Raw genomic sequence first — 11464 nt, 5'->3', positions numbered from 1 at the left:
GCTACCTCATCAGAACATGCTACCTTAGGTTTCGACACGCCTATTTGAAAATGAATAATGCTTCTACTGTAGAAAAAACAGCATTATTTATTTATTCATACGCTCAGTTAGCACTAGGTAGCTCAACTCGACAGGTAGTGTGGCTCGACAGGACAACAGCATTAATGGCGGGTGATCGCACAAAACACACCAACCAGACTGATGTCGCCAACCTCAACAGACTGACTGACAACATCTGACTGCTGAAAATCAGGTTGGTGAGTCTGCGCCTTAAGACGAGGAACACCAACCTGTGCACTGCCTGGATGACTACAAGAAAGCCTATGACTCAATGCCACACACATGAATACTGGAGTGACTAAAGCTGTAGAACATCAACAGGACACTTGTCTGCCACCACTCCCCCCTGATCCTAATATCGGGTTGGTATAAAGCTTAGTGTATGTTAAAAAAATACAGATGAAAGATGTAATTCAATCATAAAACACGGTCAAAGTCAGCGTTAATAGAAAGTGCAGATGTTTTATTGTTGAACTGGAATCATTGACATCGAGACGGAACCAAACATCCCATAAATGCCAAACTTCCAACAACTCACCAGCATTCATACCTCAAGCTTTACTCTAAAGCTTGTTCAACTGTCATTTAACTGTGGAAACTGCTCACCTCCATTCCCACCAAACACGGCTAAGCCTGGAGGCCTGAGGGGGAATGCAGACACCAGCCAGGCTGTCTGTTAGCGTCGAAGCTGTCCGTTAGCGTCGAAGCTGTCGGTAGGTGTCGAAGGTGTCCATTAGTGTCGTAGATGTCCATAGGTATCAATGGTGTCCATTAGTGTCGAAGCTGTCTGTTTGCGTCGTAGCTGTCCGTTGGCATTGTAGCTATCCGTTAGTTTCGAAGCTGTCCGTTGGTGTCGAAGGTGTCCGATGGTGTCAAAGCTGTCTGTAGTTGTCGAAGCTGTCTGTTAGTGCCGATGCTATCTGATAGTGTCGTAGCCGTCCGTTAGTGCTGTAGCTGTCTGTTGGCGTCAAAGCTGTCTGTTGGCGTTGAAGCTCTCTGTTAGTGTTGCAGCTCTCCGTTAGTGTCGTAGCTCTCCGTTAGTGTCGTAGCCGTCTGTTAGTGTCGGAGCTGTCTTTTGGAGTCGAAGCTGTCCATTGGCGTCGTAGCTGTCCGATAAATATGACCTGAATGATCAAAAGTCCAGTTGGAATAAAGAGTCCGATGGAAGCTCCTCCATCGTCTGAGACTGGTCTGAACACAAGAAACTTTCAACTACATCAAGTCAATTAACAGTTCAACAGGAAAATATCGGCATCTTGGACTCGTGTACACACTGTAGGCCCTTCTCTGATTGGATTAAATCTCTTTTTTCTGCTCGTGTTCGGGAGTTACATCAGCTGAGGAGGTAGAAAAACTAAAGAATATTCATCGATTTTTGACTGTAAAAAAAAAACAAAAAACAAAACCAAACCAGACAAGTTGTTCAAAGTTTCACTGCACGAATCCGCACAAACAAAAACCACATATGGAGCTCCTCAAGGCTCTGTTCTCGGTCCTCTTCAGCTCAACATTCACATTCTGCCTTTCACTGGAATTATGGAATATCTCGTTTTTTTCTATATGCAGAAGACACTCGACTCTACGTATCAACACACGACTACAGTCCCTCATAAAGAACCAAATAATGAGCGTCTCTGGTGCCGAGTTCTACCAGTTTAATCGAAGACGGTCAACTGTACGACCCCGCTTTTCTTAGAAGTAATTCTGGCCACTGCAGACAAAAATTAACAAACATCATGTGAAGGCAACACTTACACAATAAAAGCCCCACTGAGAAATTAATGGCTTCTATCCACTAACATTAGAGGGCTTTTAGTTTGAAAGGATAAAGGAGTGCTAAAGGTGGAACATCGCAAACCGAGCAAATGAAAACAGAACTGGTGCTAAATATGACCATGTGAACTAATTAAACAGGAAGCTATTAACAAAAGACTCGACCAAAAAACTAGCATTGAAGTTGGAAAATCATATCCTTGGTTTTGTGGTCGTCGGTAAATTTCGGCTTTGGTTCGTGTAAACCCGTGTTATCTGATCGATTCGGTAAACATCATGTAAACAGATCAGTTCAGTTAAATTGTTGGAGTTGAAATAACCGCTCGCGTCCTCCCTTGACATTTTTGACCATAGAAGATCTGCATTAGCATTAGCATCCTTATCGTAAACAGGGGATACAAAACATTTAGTTATGAAACAGCCTGTTTAAACTTTCGCGTACACTGTAGCTACAGAAGCATTCAACACTTGAAACGTCTGCATCTGCAACAAAAATCTATGCAGATCAGCTGAACTTAACCCGTACAGACCCAGTTCTACTTTAGCGGAGGTTCCCCAAAAGATTTCTCTCTTTCTTAACTTTTTTTAAGTGATTTATCACCAATTATTGTAATATTAACCCATTTATTTTGCATTTTTTCAGTTCAAATCAGATATTTTCCCATATTTAATTAACTGATCCTATAGATGTTCATTAAAGCTCAGATTAAAGTTGAGGGTTATTATATAAAAAAACAGAGGAAACTGAATGAACAGTGTCTTTTTCTGTCCAATCTGTCATTAACTGAACATAAACCCAGTGTGTCAATCCACTGGCAATGATGCAACTCCATGGGTTTGACTGGGGAATCAATGTTGTAGAAGATGACGGTGTTTCCACGGTAACTGCGGTGCCTCTGAACGTCCAAATAAGAGTTCCTCTGGTTCTGATGACCATGAAAACATGGAGAACTGTATTTTACACCAATTATTGACATGAATTGATAAAATTAGTGGATCAACAGGAATTAAACAGTTTAGATCAGTAGATGGTTTAGGTTAAAGGTGGACGTTTGGGTCTGTAAGGGTTAAAGGTGGACGTTTGGGTCTGTAAGGGTTAAAGGTGGACGTTTGGGTCTGTAAGGGTTAAAGGTGGACGTTTGGGTCTGTAAGGGTTAAAGGTGGACGTTTGGGTCTGTAAGGGTTGTTTGGGTCTGTAAGGGTTAAAGGTGGACGTTTGGGTCTGTAAGGGTAAGGTGGACGTTTGGGTCTGTAAGGGTTAAAGGTGGACGTTTGGGTCTGTAAGGGTTAAATGACTCGAGCTGCACGTCGTTTCTGCAAAAACCTAGAGTTTTCTGATCATGTGTAGAACTGTTCCGACTAATTCCAGTATTTTTTTGCATCTTGACCTGCTTTATTGAACTTCTACAGATGTAAACAACTTCTTGGATTTTCTTTCACCAAACAGGAGATTTCAGAAATGACCGACATGCAAATGCGTAACAGACATTTTCACCATTAGTTGAAGACAAAAGCATCAGATTCAGTGAAAATCACTTTTACAAACACAGTCCATGTAGAACTCAGGAGGAAATGACTCGGTATCGTTCTCCTCTTGGACACATTTCCACCCCCTAGTGTTTGTTTCTGGTACTGACGGTGGTTTAGAAAAAAAACCCTTAAGAGTTCCTCTGGTTCTGCTGTGAGTCTGGTTTACGAAACTTTAAGGCAGTTCATGAAACATTAAAGGTTTGGATGAGTGACCGACAGGAAACGGCAGCTGTAGTTTAACAGGAGACTCCAGCAGAACCAGAACCCTTTCAAAATAAAAACCACATGTCCACTTCCTGCGCTGTGTGACTGAGGAGAAATCAGATCAGAACCAGAACCAGGCCGGGGTCGGCAGGCGTCGAGGTCCACAAAGACAAGTTACGACGAGACTGGAAGAGTTTCTGAGGAGGAATTCGGCAGCGACAAACTGAAAGAAATAAACCATTGGACAGGATTTGGATTAGAAGGCGAAAAATTGGTAAATGAGTTTACACCATTTAGTCCCAAAGATCTGAGCTGAACCTTTGGATCTTCTGTTGGTTATTTACCAGGTTTTAATTTGTGTCATTTTGGATCAAACGGACCACAACGTACGGAAGACCATTCATAAAATTAACGGATCCTTTAACAGACCAGACCGCTGTTATAACAATTTTAACTAAATTTAACTCAGTTTTAAAGAAATAAATCAATGTCACTATTAGATTAAAAACAACATAAAACAATAATACCCAATACTTAAAACTTATGCACATTCGGTAAAACAGTTTAACAGTTCTATTTATAAAAGACAAAGTGAGATGCAAAAAAAGGAAAAATTTAAAAACGATGGGAAAAATGAAAAACACAAACTCATAACGATACGAAAAAGACGTACAATTTAAGAAAAAAATGTAACTAAAATGTAGGAACAAATGAGATACAGACAAAAAAATAAAACAAGAAAGACATGACAGTTCAAAACATAAAAGATGACAAATGTAAAACTGAATAAAAATAAAGCCCAAAAAGTCTAAACAAATGAGGAAAAACTAAAAAAAGAGACAAAGAGACTAAAAAAAAAACACATGAAAATATCAGATGTAAACAAAAAAAAAAAAGATGGCAAAATAGATACGACATAAAAAATGTAAAACCAGAGAAGCGTGTAAAGAAAAAAAAAAGATGAAAAAGATGAAAAAACTGCGACAAAAATGGAAAGTAGCAAACGATGTAAGAAACACAAGAGGAAAAAAGGAGAAGACGTCCTTGGTCCATTAACCCGAGTCCTGGACCCGGTCCCTGAGTCCTGGACCCAGTTCCCGAGTCCTGGACCCGGTCCCTGAGTCCTGGACCAAGTCCCTGAGTCCTGGACCTGGTCCCGGATCTGGACCTGTACCATCAGACTCACTTGAATCCGTCACTGTCCTGCAGGTTGAGGACCAGGCTGTCGGCGTTCAGGTAAACCTTATTCTGGGACAGCGCCACCTACAGATGGACAGAAAGAACAGGGTCAGTAACAGGACCATATCAGGTCAAACTTCCGTTCATCTGACCTTTGACCTCTACCAGTTTACACAGTCCCTGTAAAAATGTGCCCATATGTGACCTGGATCTGATCTGTTACAGAGAGTCTGAGGCAGCACTAACCTGACCCAGACCACTGTCATATGCGGTCCTAAATCTGACCCAGACCACTGTCATATGCAGTCCTAAATCTGACCCAGGCCACTGTCATATGCAGTCCTAAATCTGACCCAGACCACTGTCATATGCAGTCCTAAATCTGACCCAGACCACTGTCATATGCGGTCCTAAATCTGACCCAGACCACTGTCATATGCGGTCCTAAATCTGACCCAGACCACTGTCATATGCGGTCCTAAATCTGACCCAGACCACTGTCATATGCAGTCCTAAATCTGACCCAGACCACTGTCATATGCGGGTCCTAATCTGACCCAGACCACTGTCATATGTGGTCCTAACTCTGACCCAGACCACTGTCATATGTGGTCCTAAATCTGACCCAGACCACTGTCATATGCGGTCCTAAATCTGACCCAGACCACTGTCATATGCGGTCCTAAATCTGACCCAGACCACTGTCATATGTGGGCCTAAATCTGATACAGATCTGATATTTCCAATGTGACTTCAGTCTGGGGAAAAAAAAGAACAAAAAACTGACAAAAAAAAAATCAGATTTGACCCAAAAATCTGAACTGTGCATTCGAACAGCTGTGGGCGGAGCCTCAAACCTGCTGTGGGCGGAGCCTTCAACTACAGAAACACTAGTTTGTTAATTGTAAATAAAATACTTCTCAGACGCTTCAATGAGCTCAAACTAACACTAATGGGCCTTTTATCAATGATTCCCAGAGGAAAATCTATGAACTTCAACAACAATTACATAAATAAAGGCCGTTTAGAACTGACAATTAACTGTTTAGATTTACTTTTCTTTTTGTATCAAACCTAAACCTTGGAAAATCCAAACCATTATCAGTAGTTTGTGTCCGATAAAGTATTAAATAACAACGATGTCTAATGGGACGTTTAAGATAATTATATTTATTCCTGATTAAACTGACCCACACTGATGTAAAAGTGTGAATATTCAAACTGAGACGTGCGTCTGTCCAACAGTAAAAGTGTTAGGGTCAAAGGTCAGACGGAGACAAAAGGTCAGAACAGGAGCCTGTTCTCTGCACATTCATGTTCCCTGCACATTCATGTTCCTTTGGCTCCATCTAGTGGACACAGGTAGACTCAGCACATGCACCACCAGGCCAAAAGTATGTGGACCGTCCATGTGTGGACGTCTGAACCAAGGTTATAATAGTTTTGGATTTTTAGCTTACCGGCCGACAGGCCGTAAACTATTGTCGTCATCCGTCGTCGTCTGTCGTCCATTACAAAAATTGAATTGTCTTCTCCGAAACTACAATTCCAATTGACTTCAAACTTGGTATACAGCTCTTTTATGTGATGTCAACAAAGGTTAAGTGAATTATTTGGAACCGATCTGATTCTGGAATTTGGTGCCACTCTGAAAAAATGTCCCCATTATAAGAGATAGAAGTGGATTAATGCAATAACTCAGAAATAAAATGATATCCAGTGTAAAGTTCTAACAGTCCAGCCCTGATGGGGAGATGACCAACACATGTCCACAGTGCTGATCAGGATCTTCTTCTGGATCTGGAACTTACAGAAAATTTAACATGGGCTCTTATGGGGAAAAAAATTTCAATCGTCTTTTTCTCCCAAACTCCAGTTTCTGATTGACTTCAAACTTGGTATACCGTTCTGTATGAGGATGTCAACACAAGGTATTGAAATTATTTAGATCCGGATCTGATTCTGGATTTGGTGCAACTTTGAAAAATTTTCCCATTATAAGAGATAGGAAGTGGATTGATCCAATAAATCAGTATCAATGATATCAAGTTGGAATTTGAAGTTTTTGCAGATCTGATCAGAATGACCAAAACATGGGCTATTTATAACTGGGTGATAGTAATGGTATCTGGATACATTTCCCAAAGCTTTTAATTTGGCCGGTAAGCTACAGGGCCACTGGTCCTATTTTTCATTAGTTGTTTTAATTTAGTTTGACTGTTTTTTCTCTAATTCAGTTAGTTTTAATTCATTTTTAGAGCAGGTTTGCTAGTTTTTCTTTTTTTCCCTTAATGCTTAGTTTTAGTATTAATTTTAGTTTTGTCGTCTCTTTTCTCTTCTCTGTCGTAGTATTCAAATAAATCCCAGACAGGACTCTGCTGCTTTCTCTCAACTTTAGTCTGCATGTTTCCAGGTAGAGTGGGGACCAGAAGACGACTGGAAACCACAAGTGAACACAAATGACAGACTGTGAAGGGTCGTACAGTGCCGCTAGCTAAAATTGCTCAAGCGAAATAAACGCTTTCGTACCAATCCAACATTGACAAAGAGGAAAATGGAGGGAATTTTATCCGTAATTTTTGTACATTTTAGTTAGTTTTGTAAACACACAATACAGTTTCAGTTATTGTTTTTTTCGTTCAATTATAGTTTTATTTATTTCAGTTAACAAAATGTTTTTTCAATTCTAGTTTTCATCATTTCATTAGTTTTCGTTAACGATAATAACCTTGGTCTGAACAACTGAGTTAACCAGCTGTGCATCATCTGTCCCCAGGGACTGGACTTATTCAGGACCCCATCGGTCCACATGACAGTGCCAAGCCCCTCCTCTTCGTCTTTCTGTCCTTTTACAGATCTAGTATTGTCTGAGTTCAGATTTTGCGTGGATCATGTCCAGAGTGGTACAGAAAACAGTTACGACACAAAATAGATGAAATATGGACCTCATTCCTGGTTCTGGGGGTGGGGCCAATAGTTCCTCTATTCAGTGTACCACCGTCTGAACCCATTCATTTGTATTTGTGCTGATCTACCAACTCCAGCTCTAAGTTGATCAGATATAGTCATCTTTCCACTGGTCCAGTGTATTACCTGTGTTCGTGACATTTCTGTTGTAAATTCTGTTTTCTTTGGTCTGTGCTGGCGTTTAGATCTATTTCTATCTGATCCAACTGTTCTGTTGGATTTTCACCTGTAGTCCTATAGTTCCATAGTTGGACTGGTCCAGCTGTTCACATGGAACCACAAGAACTACAATGATGGAGGTTCTAAGTGAAGGGACCGGCAGTCCAAATGTGGTTTTGTGGGTTGGACTGGAGTTGTTCTGTTGAACCTGGTCATGTTGGGTTCAGTTTGTCAGCTGAGGTCATGTGATCATTAGTGTTGAAGCCGTTTCTAATAAAAGTTCATTAAAGTTATTCATGAGTTGAAGGACAAACTTCTGTCACTGTGTTTGGAAGATCTGACTCATCCGAGAAAAATTCTGTTGAGTTTGATGATGTTGAGTTTTTACTGAGTTTGTGGTCCGTGCTAATGCTACCATGCTAAGTTAGCCTCTATGCTATATGGTTAATGCCTTATTGTGTGTGCTAACGCTAACATGCCAAGTTAGCCTGCATGTTATCCTGTGGTTAATGCCTTATTGTGTGTGTGCTAATGCTAACATGCTAAGTTAGCCTGTATGCCACCCTGTGGTTCATGCCTTGTGTGTGTGCTAATGCTAACATGCTAAGTTAGCCTGTGTGCTATCCTGTGGTTAATGCCTTATTGTGTGTGTGCTAATGCTAACATGCTAATTTAGCCTGTATGCTATCCTGTGGTTAGCGCCTTATTGTGTGTATGCTAATGCTAACATGCTAAGTTAGCCTGTATGCTATCCTGTGGTTAACGCCTTATTGTGTGTATGCTAATGCTAACATGCTAAGTTAGCCTGTATGCTATCCAGTGGTTAATGCCTCATTGTGTGTGTGCTAATGCTAACATGTTAGGTTAGCCTGTATGCTATCCTGTGGTTAATCCCTTATTGTGTGCATGCTAATGCTAACATGCTAAGTTAGCCTGTATGCTATCCAGTGATTAATCCCTTATTGTGTGTGTGCTAACGCTAACATGCTAAGTTACCCTGTATGCTATCCAGTGGTTAATGCCTTATTGTGTGTGTGCTAACGCTAACATGCTAAGTTACCCTGTATGCTACCCTGTGGTTAATGCTGTGTGGTGGGTTAAGTTTGTCAGCTCAGGTCATGTGATCATTAGTGTCATTTACTGTGGTACAAATATGGGTCCCTGACACTGATTTGATTCTATTTGTCATTTATTATCGTTTCATAATGGTTTCATGTGATGCCTGAAAATTCTATTTTTACAGAATTTTAATTTACTGAAAATCCATGACCTTGTTGACCTTCATCCAGTGGTAGTGATGGATAAGGTCCATAATAATCTACTTCCTCCTTCCACCCAGCAGATGTTTGAATGTAGGAAAAGTAAATATAACCTCAGAGGAACTGGCATTTTTGAAAACGTTAAGGCAAGAACAAATAAAATTAAAGCTGCAAGGAGAATTGGGCGGGACCTCGCACTGGGTGATCCGCCTCCCGTGTGTTCCGCCTCCTATGCGTTCCACCTTCTGTGCGTTCTGCCTCACGTGTTCCGCCTCTCATGCGTTCTGCCTCCCATGCATTCCGCCCCCATGTGTCTGCTTCCCATTCATTCCGCCTCTCGTACATTCCGCCTCCTGTACGTTCCGCTTCCTGTGAGTTCCGTCTCCCATGCGCTCCGCCTCCCGTATGTCTCCCGTACGTTCCGCCTCCTGTGAATTCAGCCTCCTGTGCATTCCGCCTCCCGTACATTCCGCCTCCCATGGCTGTCGACACCTCAACTCCACTCACACCTATCGGTCCCGACACCAGCCCCCTCCTTTTTACATCTGTCCTCCTTTCATCCCTACAGAACCCTGCGCCCCTCTGCTGAAACCACCATCCCCTTTTAATGAGGCTTTTATTTTGAAAAGCCAACTGTGTGTGATGCATATGTGTGTGTGACAGACACAATCCGTTTGAGTGACTTGAAATTGTACAAACACGTGAGCGTAAAACTTATTCTTCACATTTTTTTAAGGGTTAGATTTTGTAAAACTTTGTGTGGGTGTGTGTGTGTGTGTGTACCATTCACATTTTTATCATGTCTTCATTTTTATTCTAGTTTACATGTATATATATATATATATATATATATATATATATATATGTATATACATACATATATATATATACATATACATATATAATATATATATATAAAGCTGAGGGTTTTACTTTGAAAGGCAATTTTCCGACTTCCTCTTGGACAGACCTCATAGCGTCCTCCTATATTTTTTGTAGTGCTCGATATAAGGAACATTTTGACATTGGTTTCATGTCTCTCGGACATTCCTGCTGGCCGCTATGGCGGTTTCCGTGTTTTTGGACATAGGTGGCGCTAGAGAGCGCCTTTTGGTACCTACAGGGTTAATTTTTGCATTTTATCAAATTTTTCGCCGGACCTGACATACGTGCCAAATTTGGTGAGTTTTGGAGCATGTTTAGGGGGTCAAAATCCAGTTCAAAGTGATGGTGGAAAAATAATAATAAAAAAGCACAAAGAAATATAGGGGTCTTGCCTTGTGGCAAAAACTTTATCGTGTGGTGTATGTGTGTGTACCATTCACATTTTTATCATGTCTTCATTTTTATTCAACTTTTATTCATATATATTTTTTTACATACATACATATATTTCTTATGTAATTTTCATATTTTTTCTGTATTGTTCAAATGGTGTTGTGTTACAGTTTGACAGTGAAGTTTCTTGTCATGTTTCAGTCACACTAGGAATCTGACTGTCTGTTCATGGACTTACAGCACCACCTGGTGGTTTCATTGTATGCATTTCACAGGAAAAGATTCAGCCAATTGGCTTTCAGGCATTGGAATGCGAAGAATTTGGAGGGTCTCACCTTGTAAACTCTCAAGAGGGAGACAGCTATTCTTTGAAACAAACAGTGTTTATTTTCTAACCGTACATCGTATCTCAAAAATTCTTGGACTAGGAAAACAGAAAGTCCCTTTGTGGATTAATATATCATTTTGTAAAAACAGATTGAACTGAATAAGCAGTGATGGTGGAAAGGAGTATACTTGTCTTATTTTTGGGTGTGAGAATACAGTCAGAGGCAGATTGCCAACTTCCTGTTGGATTTAGCTCATGAGTGTGAGTGTATGATTTTTCAGGCTCGATGAGACCAACATTTTGGCGTTGGTTTCATGTCTGTACGACATCCTACTGGCCACTAGGGGCAATTTGTATTTGTAAGTGGCGCTACAGAGTCCATTTTGGAACCTAAGGGGTTAATTTTGATATTGTATGAAGTATCACCAGACATGACATATCTGACAAATTTGGTGAGTTTCTGAGCATGTTGAGGGGGTCAAATGGCAGGTTAAAGCCAAAAAATCATAAAAACAAACAATATTTTATGAATCCATAACTGTACATCCTATCTCAAAAATTTTGTACAGGAGAGTTGGGGTGATTTTTCTGAATGTATGATATATGCCAAGGGGCAGAAAGCTCGAAATTGAAAAATTAGTCCCGAACATCACATTTTTTCCGAACTTACAAAAAAATAACTAAGACATTAAATTAGAAACTTGTGAAGACGTTCTTTGAGAAGGGT

At 40.6% G+C, this 11464-nt stretch overlaps 1 pseudogene; it reads right to left on the bottom strand.

Moving 5' to 3' along the window:
- Positions 1-3640: 3640 nt before the first annotated feature.
- LOC115437472 (prohibitin-2-like) overlaps positions 3641-11464 on the bottom strand; it is a 24461-nt pseudogene continuing 16637 nt past the window's right edge.

Source organism: Sphaeramia orbicularis, chromosome 17 (genome assembly GCF_902148855.1).
Source record: "Sphaeramia orbicularis chromosome 17, fSphaOr1.1, whole genome shotgun sequence".
Taxonomy (NCBI): Eukaryota; Metazoa; Chordata; class Actinopteri; order Kurtiformes; family Apogonidae; genus Sphaeramia; species Sphaeramia orbicularis.
Note: the sequence above shows the minus strand (reverse complement) of the source record. Positions and strands in the feature narration are given on the sequence as shown.